Here is a 13,226-nt window from a genome sequence, read left to right as displayed (position 1 = left end):
AGCTAGGTGTGGCTGTTTTGAAATGTCTCAACACAGCTTGTTCCAGCCATAGTTTTTGCATTGCATAAATAGAAAGAAAAGGAGTGGAGTTGAGTGTGCCCTGAGAAGAGGTGGAAGGCAAAGCCACATAGGAGGGAGAGGCATTCTCACTGTTCGCACACATACATGTCTTCAGCGTCACTGGCAGGTACAGAAGAAGCATTAAAGTGAAGATGCAGCCTTTACATTTCAAAGGGGAATCTCTCTTCCTCTCTTCTTTCCCGCCCTCCAGCTACTAGGGCCTGGCCCGCTCCTGGCAGCTTATATAATATTCCAAAGGTAACAACAAGCACAACAGCAAGGAACTTTTTGCCATCATCAAAGAACTCACCAAACCCAAATCCTGCACCATCGACCCTCCACACTCCCAAGACCTCTGCAACTCTCTCTCCGACTACTTCCACGGCAAAATCGCAGACATACACGACAGCTTCGACATCGTCAGCACCCACCGTCACCACCACCGATACAACCAACACCACAACACCCTACCGCACAACCTACTGAACACATGGACCCCCACCAACGACAAAGAAATTGGCAAAACCATGAGCTCCATCCACTTAGGCTCCCCAACAGACCCTTGCCCCCACCTCATCTTCAACATGGCCAGCCAAATCATCGCTCCCCAGCTCCGGGCCGTCATCAACAGTTCCTTCGACACCGCAACCTTCCCAGATATTTGGAAACATGCCAAAGTCAACGCTCTTTTCAAAAAACACAAAGCAGACCCTGACGACCTCAGAAACTACCAAGCCATTTTTCTTCTCCCCTTCCCCGAAAAGGTCATGCAGAAGATAGTAAACGTACAACTGTCTTGCTTCCTAGAAGACAACAACATACTCGACATCTCCCAGCCTGGATTCCGCAAAAACCACAGCACCAAGACTGCCCTCATTGCCTGCACAGACGACATAAGGACCAGATTGGACAAGGGCGAGACCGTCGCCCTCATCCTCCTAGACCTCTCTGCAGCTTTTGACACTGTATGCCACCAAACCCTCCACGCATGCCTTTTCGTCGAAAAGCCCTGGACTGGCTCACCTCCTTCCTCTCTTAAAGAACCCAAAGAGTTCGCCTCCCTCCTTTCCAGTCTACAGCCACCCAGATCATCTGTGGGGTCCCCCAAGGATCCTCCCTCAGCCCCACCCTTTTCAACATCTACATGGCTCCTCTCGCCAACATCCTCCGCCCCCACGGCATCACCATCATTTCATACGCTGACGACACCCAGCTCACCTTCTCTCTCACTAGGAACCCAGCTACCGCCAAGAATAACCTGCACGCCGGACTCCTTGACATCGCCAACTGGATGACAGCATGCCACCTCAAATTGAACTCAGACAAAACAGAGATCATCATCTTCGGCCCCAACAAGACAGCATGGAACGACTCTTGGTGGCCCACCACCCTCGGACCACCCCCAACACCTACCACCCACGCATGCAACCTTGGCATCATACTGGACTTGTCTCTCTCCATGACCCAGCAAATCAACGCCATATCATCCTCCTGCTTAAACACCCTTCACATGCTATGCAAGACTTTCAAATGGATTCCTTTAGAAACAAGTCACCCACGCCCTCATAAGCAGCAGACTGGACTACGACAACGCCCTTTATGCAGGGACCACAGCCAAGCTTCAAAGAAAACTCCAGCGAATCCAGAATGCAGCCGCACATCTCATCCTCAACCTCCCTCACCACGAACACATATCCACCCACCTCAGATCCCTACACTGGCTGCCCATCAACAAAAGGATCATTTTCAAAATCCTTGTCCAAGCTCACAAAACCCTCCATGACACTGGACCGGCCTACGTCAATGAACGAGTCAACTTCCACATACCAACTTGCCAGCTCCGCTCTGCCGACCTCGCCCTTGCTACAGTCCCCTGCATCCAACGCACCACCTCTGGCGGCAGATCCTTCTCCCACCTCGCCGCCAAAACCTGGAACTCCCTCCCCACCAACCTACGCAAGACCTAGGACCTCCTAACCTTCAGAAAGCACCTCAAAACATGGCTTTTTGAGTAGTAACCACCCCCTCCACCTCCTACCTGCGCCATGTGACCCTACTTTGTGAGTAGTGCACTTAAGAAACTTATATGATTGATTGACTGATTGAAAGATTTCTTCAATCTACCAAAGGACATAAACAGGCTTGTGTATCATACTAACAAAGAGAGTTCCAAAATGGATTCTAACATCGAATAAAACACACATTTCGTTCTCACCCTTATGCTTACATATACAATAATTATACATTCTCCATTTTGCTAAGATTGTAGATATTTACACTATAAGCAAAATAATCTATTACAAGAAATTATACATACATAATTGTACTGAAGATCATTTTCAGACAAATCACAATTCATAAATATAACTTGTTGCTGATCAAATTACAAACCTACCCTCAAATCTAGAATGCATATGGATGCATTGAAGGACCCAGCTGTGGGGGCCTGGGATGGGCTGACCTTTTATTAAGAGAGGGCAGTACGACTCTCTATTGTGCAAGTGGTATGCAAAAAGGTGTATTCCCTCTGGTACAATATGGTGCTGACACCCTAGCACGTTCTCCTGAGCCCAAGAGAGGACAGTCTAAAAAATGGTTGCACTTTGTGCACCCCTCCTGACATCTGACAAAAACAGATGTCTCAAACAAATACGTGGGAACCCCCAGCTGAACATGTGTGGCTGTCATGTGCTTTAAGATAAAAGAATACAAAGGAATGCAGTTACAGTCAACAATTTTGCTAGCATACTGGCAGAGAGCAGGGCTGCACGTTCTCCAGGTCCATGCCGGAAACACTTTGGTCATATTTTGTAACAATGACTCTAAGTGCAGGCAGCAGGGCTCATATGGCTCAGTTGAGTGACGAAGTGCTCACATGTACTCTCTTGCTTGCTGTGTTGCGGTGAGGTCACAATATCCTGGGAAATCCTCATGTGTTTCTCTATTAACATAATAGCCATGTTGAACATATTTTAATTCAGTGTTGGATAACCCCTGTTTTATCCTTATCCTAGAATAATCAACACACACATTTAACATAGGTATGAAAGCTATGTCTATACACTAGATAAATGCATGTCAATGTATGCGTTGTAGGTAGGGACCTTCCACAGCCAAATGACGCCCGCTGACCCAATTAGGCACAGGGAACAGCTGAATCATGTGAGAAACAGACAGTGAATGTGAAGAACATTGATTTGATTCAAAACAACATCCCATCTTTACTGGTTAACCATGCCCCGGATACGACAAATAAAAGAGGTACCTTTCGGGTTTACCATGAAGTGTTCTGATTCCTTCTAGATCCCTGCAACTATTCAGTTCATACTTATACTGAATATCCTCAAAAGGTTGCAATCGTCCTAATGGTACTACTTACAGGGTTTGGAAAAGGACATCGATGACCAAGCATGACACAAAATGTGGGTATGGTGTCCTTTTCCATTATCTTTTCATAATACACTAGGGGACCAATAAAAGGGTCAGACTGACTATTATACATTTTGCGAGATGTGGCATAACTGAGATCATTTATCACTGATGTCCTTGGGTCCCCATGCTATTATTACCGCAAATAGAAAACCAAGCACAATCCTTCGGCAATTGACTCTCATGGTAGCAAAGGCAAAAAACTCCATCATAGGTGATATGTTTTGAAGGCTCATAAATCAGTATAGCATATAACAATCAATAAATAACTGTTCAGTCAGTGATTGTTCTATCAAAAAAAAGTTTTAATGCAGACAAATCAATACACTACACATAGAATCACAAATATAGATAAAATCTACAGTGAAAGAGTAATATACGGAACACAACATAGTGCGAATAATGCTTTAAAATCAATCGGAAACAGGGACTTTCTGATTGCAATTAGAAGTTAGGCCTACAATTTATCAGAGAAGCAAACAATCAATAATGAAGGGCTGCTCTCTCTTGCAAAACGTAGAATATATTAGATCTATCTATGTTTTCCTTTCATTACTAAAAGTCAAATTGCCCAGCTTCATCGCACTACTTAAATTTAGATTGAATAATGAACAAAAAAATCACATTTCAACTTCGAAATCCATTTCCTCGGCATTTTCTCAAAGGCTACATGTTTTCAAAAGCACTCTTATTGCGCAATTATGTGTAGGCTTTTTTATTTTATTTTCCTTCTCTAAACGATTGCCCTTGATCTCCATGAGCAACCGCATTGACACACCCTTCTGCTGTTGGACACTGTCGTACTGGGTCACAAAATAAGAGGTGTGGCTCGTCTATATGGGTGGAGGAGCGTCACCCACCGCCAGCAGCAACCACTGCAAATCTTTTTACATGGAAAGGATAATCAACTCTGTTTATTATCCTTTCCATGTAAAAGGGGCGGGCCATTGGGGGTGACAAGCTGAGGGGAGTGCACTGTGCACTCCTCTCAGAGCGCATGTGTGTTTGGCCGGCAGTCTCAGACTGGCCAAACACACATGCACACAGGGCACTCTCCAGCTCAGCAACAGGGTTACTGGGCTGGAGAGAGCCTGCACAGGCTCCCAGCCAAGCCGGGTGCTGTTCTGAGCAGTGTCAGGATTAGCGCAGGGCAGGCTGGGTGCCTGTGCCTGCAGCAGCGACAGGAGAGGTGCACCACCGGGGAGCAAAACAGGTACGTTTTTCAAAATTATTTTTTAATTATTGTTTCCCCGTACCCATGCCCTGCCCAGCCACGCAAGCCGCTCCTGAAAAATAGGCACCGGCACCAAAATAAAAGTGCCTTCCCATTAGGCAATTAGAGAACTGAAAAGGTGTCCCACGTTTGCAAATTGAAGCAGTTTTGAACCTGCAAAGCGCCACTCTATAGACATATTGCAAGGTATGGGAGACTAAGGCGGTCATTCCTACTTTGGCGGGCGTCGGTCGCCGCCCGCCTGGCGGGAACCGCCAGAAGACCGTACCGCGGTCAAAAGACCGCGGCGGTCATTCTGTCTTTCCCGCTGGGCTGGCGGGCGACCGCCAAAAGGCCGCCCGCCCGCCCGCCCAGCGGGAAAGCACCAGCAACGAGGAAGCCGGCTCCGAATGGAGCCGGCGGAGTTGCTGGTGTGCGACGGGTGCAGTTGCACCCGTCGCGATTTTCAGTGTCTGCCAAGCAGACACTGAAAATCAATGTGGGGCCACGACACCCGTTCCCGCCAGCCAGGTTCTGGCGGTGAAGGGGGTCAGAATCCCCATGGCGGCGCTGCTTGCAGCGCTGCCGTGGAGGATTCACAGGGGCAGCGGGAAGCCGGCGGGAAACCGCCGGCTTCCCTTTTCTGACCGCGGCTTTACCGCCGCGGTCAGAATAGCCCCAGAAGCACCGCCAGCCTGTTGGCGGTGCTTCCTCCGTTCCCTACCCTGGCGGTCTCGGACCGCCAGGGTAGGAATGACCCCCTAAATGTATTTGAGCTTGCTGTTGTTAATTTTTGTTTTACTATCAGGGAAGTCAAATACAAAACTGGTCTAGCAGATCATAAAACAGTTCCATAAACAACTAAAGGACTCGTCCACACAATGACCTGTGACTCCAGCCCATCAAGCACTACCTAATTTCCCTTCAGGCCAGTCCGACCTTGCTGATGGGCTGGTGGTCTCAGGACTCCAATGATTTATGCAATCAACCTAGCTACCTCACGCAACTGGCACTCGCACCCTCCATCTCGCTGGTGAAGCCACTAGTTCCTCCTCTGGAATCAGATGGCAATGAAGTGAGCATTTGTTGCCTTTATGTCTGTAGACCTGATTCACAGGGTCACACAATGCAAGCCCCAAGGGCTCACAGCCTGCATGATCCTCTTTTCATTCCCTTTCATGCCTAAAAGGGTTAATTAACTGGAGTGATGTCACTCAGGTCCCCTCCGAGGCACTGTCATTTCTTGGGAACATATCTATAAAACTGATGGACATGGTTGGAGTTTTCCTTCCCGTTGTGTTCCCAGCACCCCCAATATGGGCAGGAACAGAGAATACATTTGTGAGCTCTCTAAGATGTCTCTGGCCTAGGTGCATGGATAGACGGGGTTTGCAGTATCTTTCTAACCACTAGTCTCACTCACCAGGGACTCCTAACTCCAAGAATTAATCAAGAATTAGGCTGATCTAAGTTATTTGTCCTTCTAGGGCCGCTGGGTTCCCTTTCCTACAAAATATCGTCCTGAAGGGAACACTGCCTGCAATTTTTTTCACCAGTGAGTTTAGTGTCTTCCCTCAAGCCAGAATCAACTTCTCCAGAAGTTCGGTTCCAAGTTCTTTGTGCACCTTCTTAGTCAGCTGAAAGCTAGGCTGAAGACACAACACATAACACTCTCTTCTGTGGGATAGAGTAATCCTCTTCCTCCATCAGGCACTTCCTAATTTTCTGTGGGCAGTCTATAGCGTTTAAAGCAGGGGTCACACCCAGGTTGTTATCACCCAAAAAAGCCAACAATCAGAGATCTTACCTCTGGTGCTCAAGTAATTGACATTCACCCTTTGGATGAGTCATGTCACTGGTCCATGAGAAAACTGGCATACTGATCTGTGCTTTGACCTATTATTTACAGTGCTTGTCAATGGCAGTACTGCGGCCCATAGCTCCACGTAAAAAAAAGTTCTTATAATTGTGACACTACAGCCAAATTCAACATTTTAAGGCCTGGAGATGAAATCCGGAATTACCGCCAAGTAATACCCTTCCAATTGATCTAGTCAGAGTTGAAGAGATCAAAAGAATGACCCAGTGGACTGGGAATCTGATACAGAGCACTGATACAGAGCACTGCAATACCCAAATCAAATTGTGAGTGAAAGGAAAAGGCAGTTTTTAAGTAATTTAGATAGAGCAAAAGAGTTATGGAACTCTGACTTAAGAGTCCTGCAAATAAGGCATGAGCCAGATGTAAGACTTGTGGGCACATTCTACAGATGTATAACGATTAAGTAATGCTGCTCTCCAACCTCTGTAGAAATTAACGCAGGCTACGTAAAGCTTATCTTATATTTAGGTGTGCTTTAGAAGTACGCATGACAGCATATTTATACAGTGCAAAACCAAGGGTGCTGCTTGGATCTAAGAGCCAAAGAACTAGCCGAGTATTTAAAAGATTTGACATTCAAGTAACACAGAAAATATTTAAAAGAATGTTAACGTGAACATGGACTTAAAAGCCGTTGTGGTGCCGGCCTGTGGCTATATATTAGCTTGCATCTCCATGCAGGTACACGGAACTCTTTGGTAGCTAAGGTGATGAGCCGGAAGGGGTCCAGCAGCCGGGAGTACCTAAGCCTGCTGCCTTCTGTATGCTGAGCAACATAACAGAAACTTTCACGAATACTTCGGAGCTCTACGATGTTGCCATAAGGCAACCAAGAATGATATCTGTTTATCATGTGCACTGTATCCACAGTCTATGTCACTGCTCAATGTAAAGTAATGTTATCCCTTTTCAAACTGTTTGAAATAACATTTTTAAAGCCCACATACTGAACTGAATTAACTCATGGTTGGCTCAGATTAGTCGCTCAAGTAAAACAGGACAATGTTAAGTAAGATGATTTGCCTAGGATCACACAGTTTACTCAAGTAAGGAACCTGGGATTTGAGTCAGGAATTCTGGTAGCGCATTGTGTAATTTGGCCATTGGATGGATAGCTCCTTCAATCTCCCATTTAACAACATCGGATAATACTTTTGTTCAGTCATCCATGATCTAAATTAGTACACTATGTTCACTTGATAAACACCACTTTTAAATTACTCTGTTACTATAGACTAGAAATTATTTTTAGGAAAACGTACATTGTTAAATGAAAAGGAAGGCTGGACACTTTTCTATGATCATTTCACTGGCAGCCACTGACATAATATCATTTGAAACAGTTTTTTATAAATAGAACAAAAAACCTGGAATGAGATTACAGACCCAGGGCAAAGGATCATGCAAGCTCCTATACATGTCCTAGTGTTTGAGAAAGAATCAGCTGCATCGATAAAGAATATCTCTTGGTCATCTTTGGCAACATTAACATGAGTGGTGTATCTTGTGAAAGGTGACATTTGTTTACTTGGGAGGCTGATGCAGCATCTGCGGGTCAAAGGCTTTGAGCAGGAGGCACTTTAACAAACGATATCTTTGGTGACACTGAAGAGAAGGAACGAGAGCAGTCCTAAAGCAGCAGGAGAATGTCCTTAAAGCCTTTAATGCGGTGCTCCTGAGGGCTTTGTCTAGACAGTTGAATGGCCCATCAGCCACCTGGAGCTATGGAAGTCATTGGTCTGTGTTTTAAGCTTTTATGTGCGTGATCTAAAGCACTCGTGCGCTGCTTAGAGGCAGCACCTAGCCAGGCCCCTAGCGCATTCCTTAGAGGGAACACAGATGCTCACCGTGATCCACACATGCAATATGTACAGTACATACGTGGGCTCCGTACATGTCCATTGCAACATCCACAGAGTGTGTTACTTTAGTTTAAGCTTTCCACAGGCAGCTCACTGTGCATTAAGATTGCAGCTCATAATCTAATGTAAAAAGTGTGAAAGACTCTTGTGAACTTCACCATACAATAGAGATCCAGGTACCAGAAGTTGAAAAGTTAAAAACTGGGAATTTTGACAGGCTAGAACCTACTTTCCCCAGACCTCGAGCCTGTGTTTCTTTTCCGTCCACTAGCAGCAGTAGTGAGCTTCCAAGACTGGACCTGCTCTCAAATTGCCTGGTTCACAGGTATATGTGTGCAGTAAGCAAGCACAATTACGCTTTCTGTTACCGATGTATTGTTAAGCATTTCGTCACCGAGTTATACATACATAAGCAAGCATTATATATATATTGTGTATAAGTGCAATATGAAAGTACAATAAAACTTCCACTAATAGAGGGCAACATGTGCGATAAGAAACCATAATTATGAATCTGTCTCAGATGTAAATGTTTGTAAAAAGTGACTATAATTACGCATTTTATCACTAAGGCACAAATCTGCAATAAGCATGAATAATTGAGAAACTGACTATAGCGCACACGTGTACAACAACCAGGCATAATTATGTATTCTGTGACAGAAATGTGAATGTACAATAAATAGGTGTGATTAAGCATTTGGGTTCGCAAGTATACCAGTGAAATAAACAAACACAATTAAGCTTTTGGTTACATAATTATATGTGTGTTTACTATGCATAAACAAGTGTTCTGTTAGAGAAATATCTGTGTACAATAACCAAGCACAAATAATTATTCTGTGAAAGGGTATATGTTTTTAATCAACTAGCACAAATACGTTTTCTGTCACACAATAAGTGTGAAGCAAGTGAGCAGGGTTGGATATTCTGGTCCAGAGGTATGTGTGTGTAATAAATTTACAGGATTACACTCACGCAGATGAATTGACAAAACGAGTTTCAGATGTATGTGCAATAAAGAGCATAATTATGCATTCTGCTAGAGAATTACATGTTCTTGGGTGTTACTATCCATTCTGTGACAGAGGTCCAGCCTATAACAGCCAAACAGAAATAATCGCTCAGTCAATGAGATGTATGTGTGCAAGAAGAAAGCATAATTAAGTGTCAGTGGGTGTACTTTTTGACAAATGAGCAACATTAAGGTTTTTTTTTGTCACAGAAGTAATGTATCCAATTGATCTAGAGATCTAAACCAATAGATTTACATAATTATTTAAGGACAAAAAGTAAATAAGATGAGGCAGTTGGTTGTAGAAGTTCCAGTGTGCAAAAAGCGAGTACAAGGAGCCATTTGGTAAGAGAGGTGTATGCGTCTGGTAACCGAATACAGTTCGTAAATGTGCATATGGGCAAGAAAGTAACTCAATTACACTTACCTTACACAGACATCCATTTGCAGGAAGTTTACATAACTAAGCATTTTGTAAAAGAGGCTTAAAGGAGAATGTCATACGCTAGAAAAAGTAGATGTTCAGTTACTGAGGCACTTGACCAGAACAAGCAAGAACCATTAAGCATTTAGTTTTAGACGTGTAATTGTAAAATATCTTTCGACGTGTAACCCTTCAATTATAAGGATCTATGATTCCATTATGCTTTGCATAGTAGACAATATATGTACAGAAGTATTGTAGTACAACGAGCATCTGACAGGCATTTCGAAATGTTACTGTATGCAAAACATGCTTTTTATCTAGGTTTGTGTTAGTCAATACCTCTAGATTCTACTAAAAGTATATGAATAATACACTGTCTTCTGGAGGTTTTCAGCCATTCTTCTTCAACTATTGGTCTGCTATTGTGTCATTCACATTTTCTTACTCCCAGTACACCATGTAGCATGGGACAATGGTTCGATCCACTTCAGCCATCCGCTAAATACACTGTAGTGACAGCATTCTTACCATTCACAAGGAGCACATTCACACATGGAGTAGTCCCTTAACATGCCAGAGGCTACTACGGTAATGTGTGCATGTGCTTTTTGAGATAAAAAAAATATTTTTGCTTTCGGCCAATGCTTTTTTTAGTTAGATGGCCTTGCAGCTTCTACAAAGCTAACATGTTTTAAAAACCACGGCAAGACAAGCTTCCAAAAAATGAAAAGCCTGGAGGCCAATGCCAAACCTATTAGCTTTACCAATGCTTGCTTTAAATAAAGCCGCTTTTTGTTTATTTTACATTTCAACAAAATGTACTCTCCCGCCATATACACAGATTGGGCTTCAATTCCAAGTTGCCACTACATTTTTGCCAGAAATTCCCTGGCATACATAAAAGAGTCCAGCCAAGTTTTTCACTATTTTGCCATTTGTAACAAGATGAAACATAGCAGAGAAAACACAGGTCATTTGCTATCTTTACGAGTTCCCTCCACTTAACCACCATCTAACAGTGGTATGAAATCAGATTATGAAATCCAACTGAGTTGGTGCAATTTTCGCGTGGAGCACAATGAAGTGAACAATAAAATCAAGTACAAATAATGTTTGCACCGTTTTACTCAGAAACAAAATGGAATGGGGGGCATTTAAGGAAATTATCAATTTGGTCATTGTATGTACACCCTAGGGTAAGATTATAAGCCAGTTTATTTAGAATAGCAGGCCTCACCCAAAGTTTGTTCAATGCCTCATCATTGGTGACCTCACCTCACTCTGGTAAGATGGTACTACCAGAACGGACAAAACCCCAGTGTGAGGGTGTTCTTAATAAAGCTTAGAACTGGATAAACTATGATTCAGGTGTTCCTAAAATACCTTTAGGTAAACCTAAAGGAAATACACCTAATAATTGGTAGTCCAGGTATGGTTAAAATTAATTGATTTGGATGCCCGAGGTATCCCCGAACTAGCCAGCGTGTTTCTGCTCTCAGTAGTGTCTGAAAATAGGTTGGGCATTTATCAGGGCTGGAAAAAGGGGAAACCTGTTATATGTTCACTCATTCAGGATAAGCAGTGGAAATTCCCTACCTTTTCCCTGTTGACCGAATTAACCCTATTCTGGGCAGATACTAACTTGGTGGTCAGGCTAGTAGGCAACAACCCCGGTAGTCACACATTTGTCAGGGGGATACCTAGGTAACTCATCCATCAGCAAGTCATTATTGTCAAAGCAGGTCCTGACCATTAGGGTGGCAGTCAGGATTTCACTTGAATGCTAGTTAGGAGGGTTCATGGTTGTGTACTTCATTTTCTGCATATGCGTTAATGTTAGAAATGGGGTCTCTAGTTGGCAGTTGTTTGCACCTTGTCCACACAGGGGCCCTCCCTCTAGTCAGGGTAAGGGAGCCACACAGCTCACCCAAACTCACTGCCTTGGTACCTTGGCATGAGCAGTCTGGTTTATCTCAGAGGTAATATGTAAAGTATCTGTACACACTAACACAGTGAATTCACAACAAAATTACTCCACAACTGTTGAGAAAAATAGCCAATAATTATCTGAGTAAAACAACACCAAAATGACAAACATACACAAGTCAAGAAATCACTTTTCAAAAGGTTAAGCAAGTCTTTATCCATAGTTATCAACGGATGTATCTCTTTAACATAAGGTACCTGGGATGCGTCAAAGACAAAGATGGTGCGGGCCACAGGGGAGGTGAGGCGCTTGAAAAACAAAGCAATGCTTTGGTTCCTTACTGCGCAGGTAAGGTGATGCATGGATTCTTTCCTTGGAGTTGAGATTATGTGTTGGTGCCTTACTAGCACAGGAGGTAATACGTCTATTTTTTCCTCTCAGGAAAAGTGATACATTGATTTCCAGACACTTGGCCTCGGTTCCTTACTACGGTGCAGGGTTGATGAAGCATTGGCACCCTGGGACAATGCAAGGAAAATCGAGATGTGCTGTGGGACTGCAGTGAAACAACTGCTGTGTTGATTCTGCAACTGCAGGACAGGCACTGCATCACTTTTTTAGCTGGAAGACAGGCACTGCGCTGATTCTTCTGGCGCAGCAGGTTGATGCATGGTTCTTCTCCTCCAGATCACAGCTTATACTTACAAGGCCCCAGGGACTCTGGTTGGCTCCAATTGGCAAGTCAGGACTCTCAGCAGAAGAGCCCAGGCAATGGCAGATGAAGTCAATGATATCCCTGAGGCTTATTAACAGGAGGCAAGCTCAGTGCAAGCCCTTGGAAAATCTTTGGAAGCAGGATGTAGAAATCCAAGTTCAATACTTTAACTCCCAGGACAGAAGCATCAAGCAGTAGGCCAGTACAATAAAGCGACAGGCAAAGTGGCTGACCTCATACAGCATAGCACTCTTCTTCCTGGCAGAATTCCGTCAGTCCTGAAGGATTCTAACTATGTGGTGTCAGAGGTCCAGTACTTGTGCCCATTTCTATCTCTGAAGTATGCAAACTTCAAAGTGAAGCCTTTGCAGGACACAGGACCATGCCTTTCCCTGTCCTGGCCCCAGACACACTCCAGGGAGTTGCACAGGGCTTTGTGAAAGCACAGGCAGAGCCCTAGTCAGCTGCAGGTGTCAGCTCCTCCCACCACTGTAGCTCAGGAAGACAAATCAGCCTGGTGGTGGCCCATTTGGCTATACAGGGCACACCTTTGTTGGATTGTCTAGAGTGAATGCCCCAACAGTCCAACTGTCATCCTGACCAAGATGTGTATTCTGCAGACAGCAAGAGGCATGGAATGGTTAAGCAAGATAATGCACACTTTCTCAAAGTGGCATTTTCAAACTCATAAATCAA

The sequence above is a fragment of the Pleurodeles waltl genome, chromosome 3_1 (genome assembly GCF_031143425.1).
Source record: "Pleurodeles waltl isolate 20211129_DDA chromosome 3_1, aPleWal1.hap1.20221129, whole genome shotgun sequence".
Taxonomy (NCBI): domain Eukaryota; kingdom Metazoa; phylum Chordata; class Amphibia; order Caudata; family Salamandridae; genus Pleurodeles; species Pleurodeles waltl.
This window is presented reverse-complemented; position numbering follows the sequence as displayed.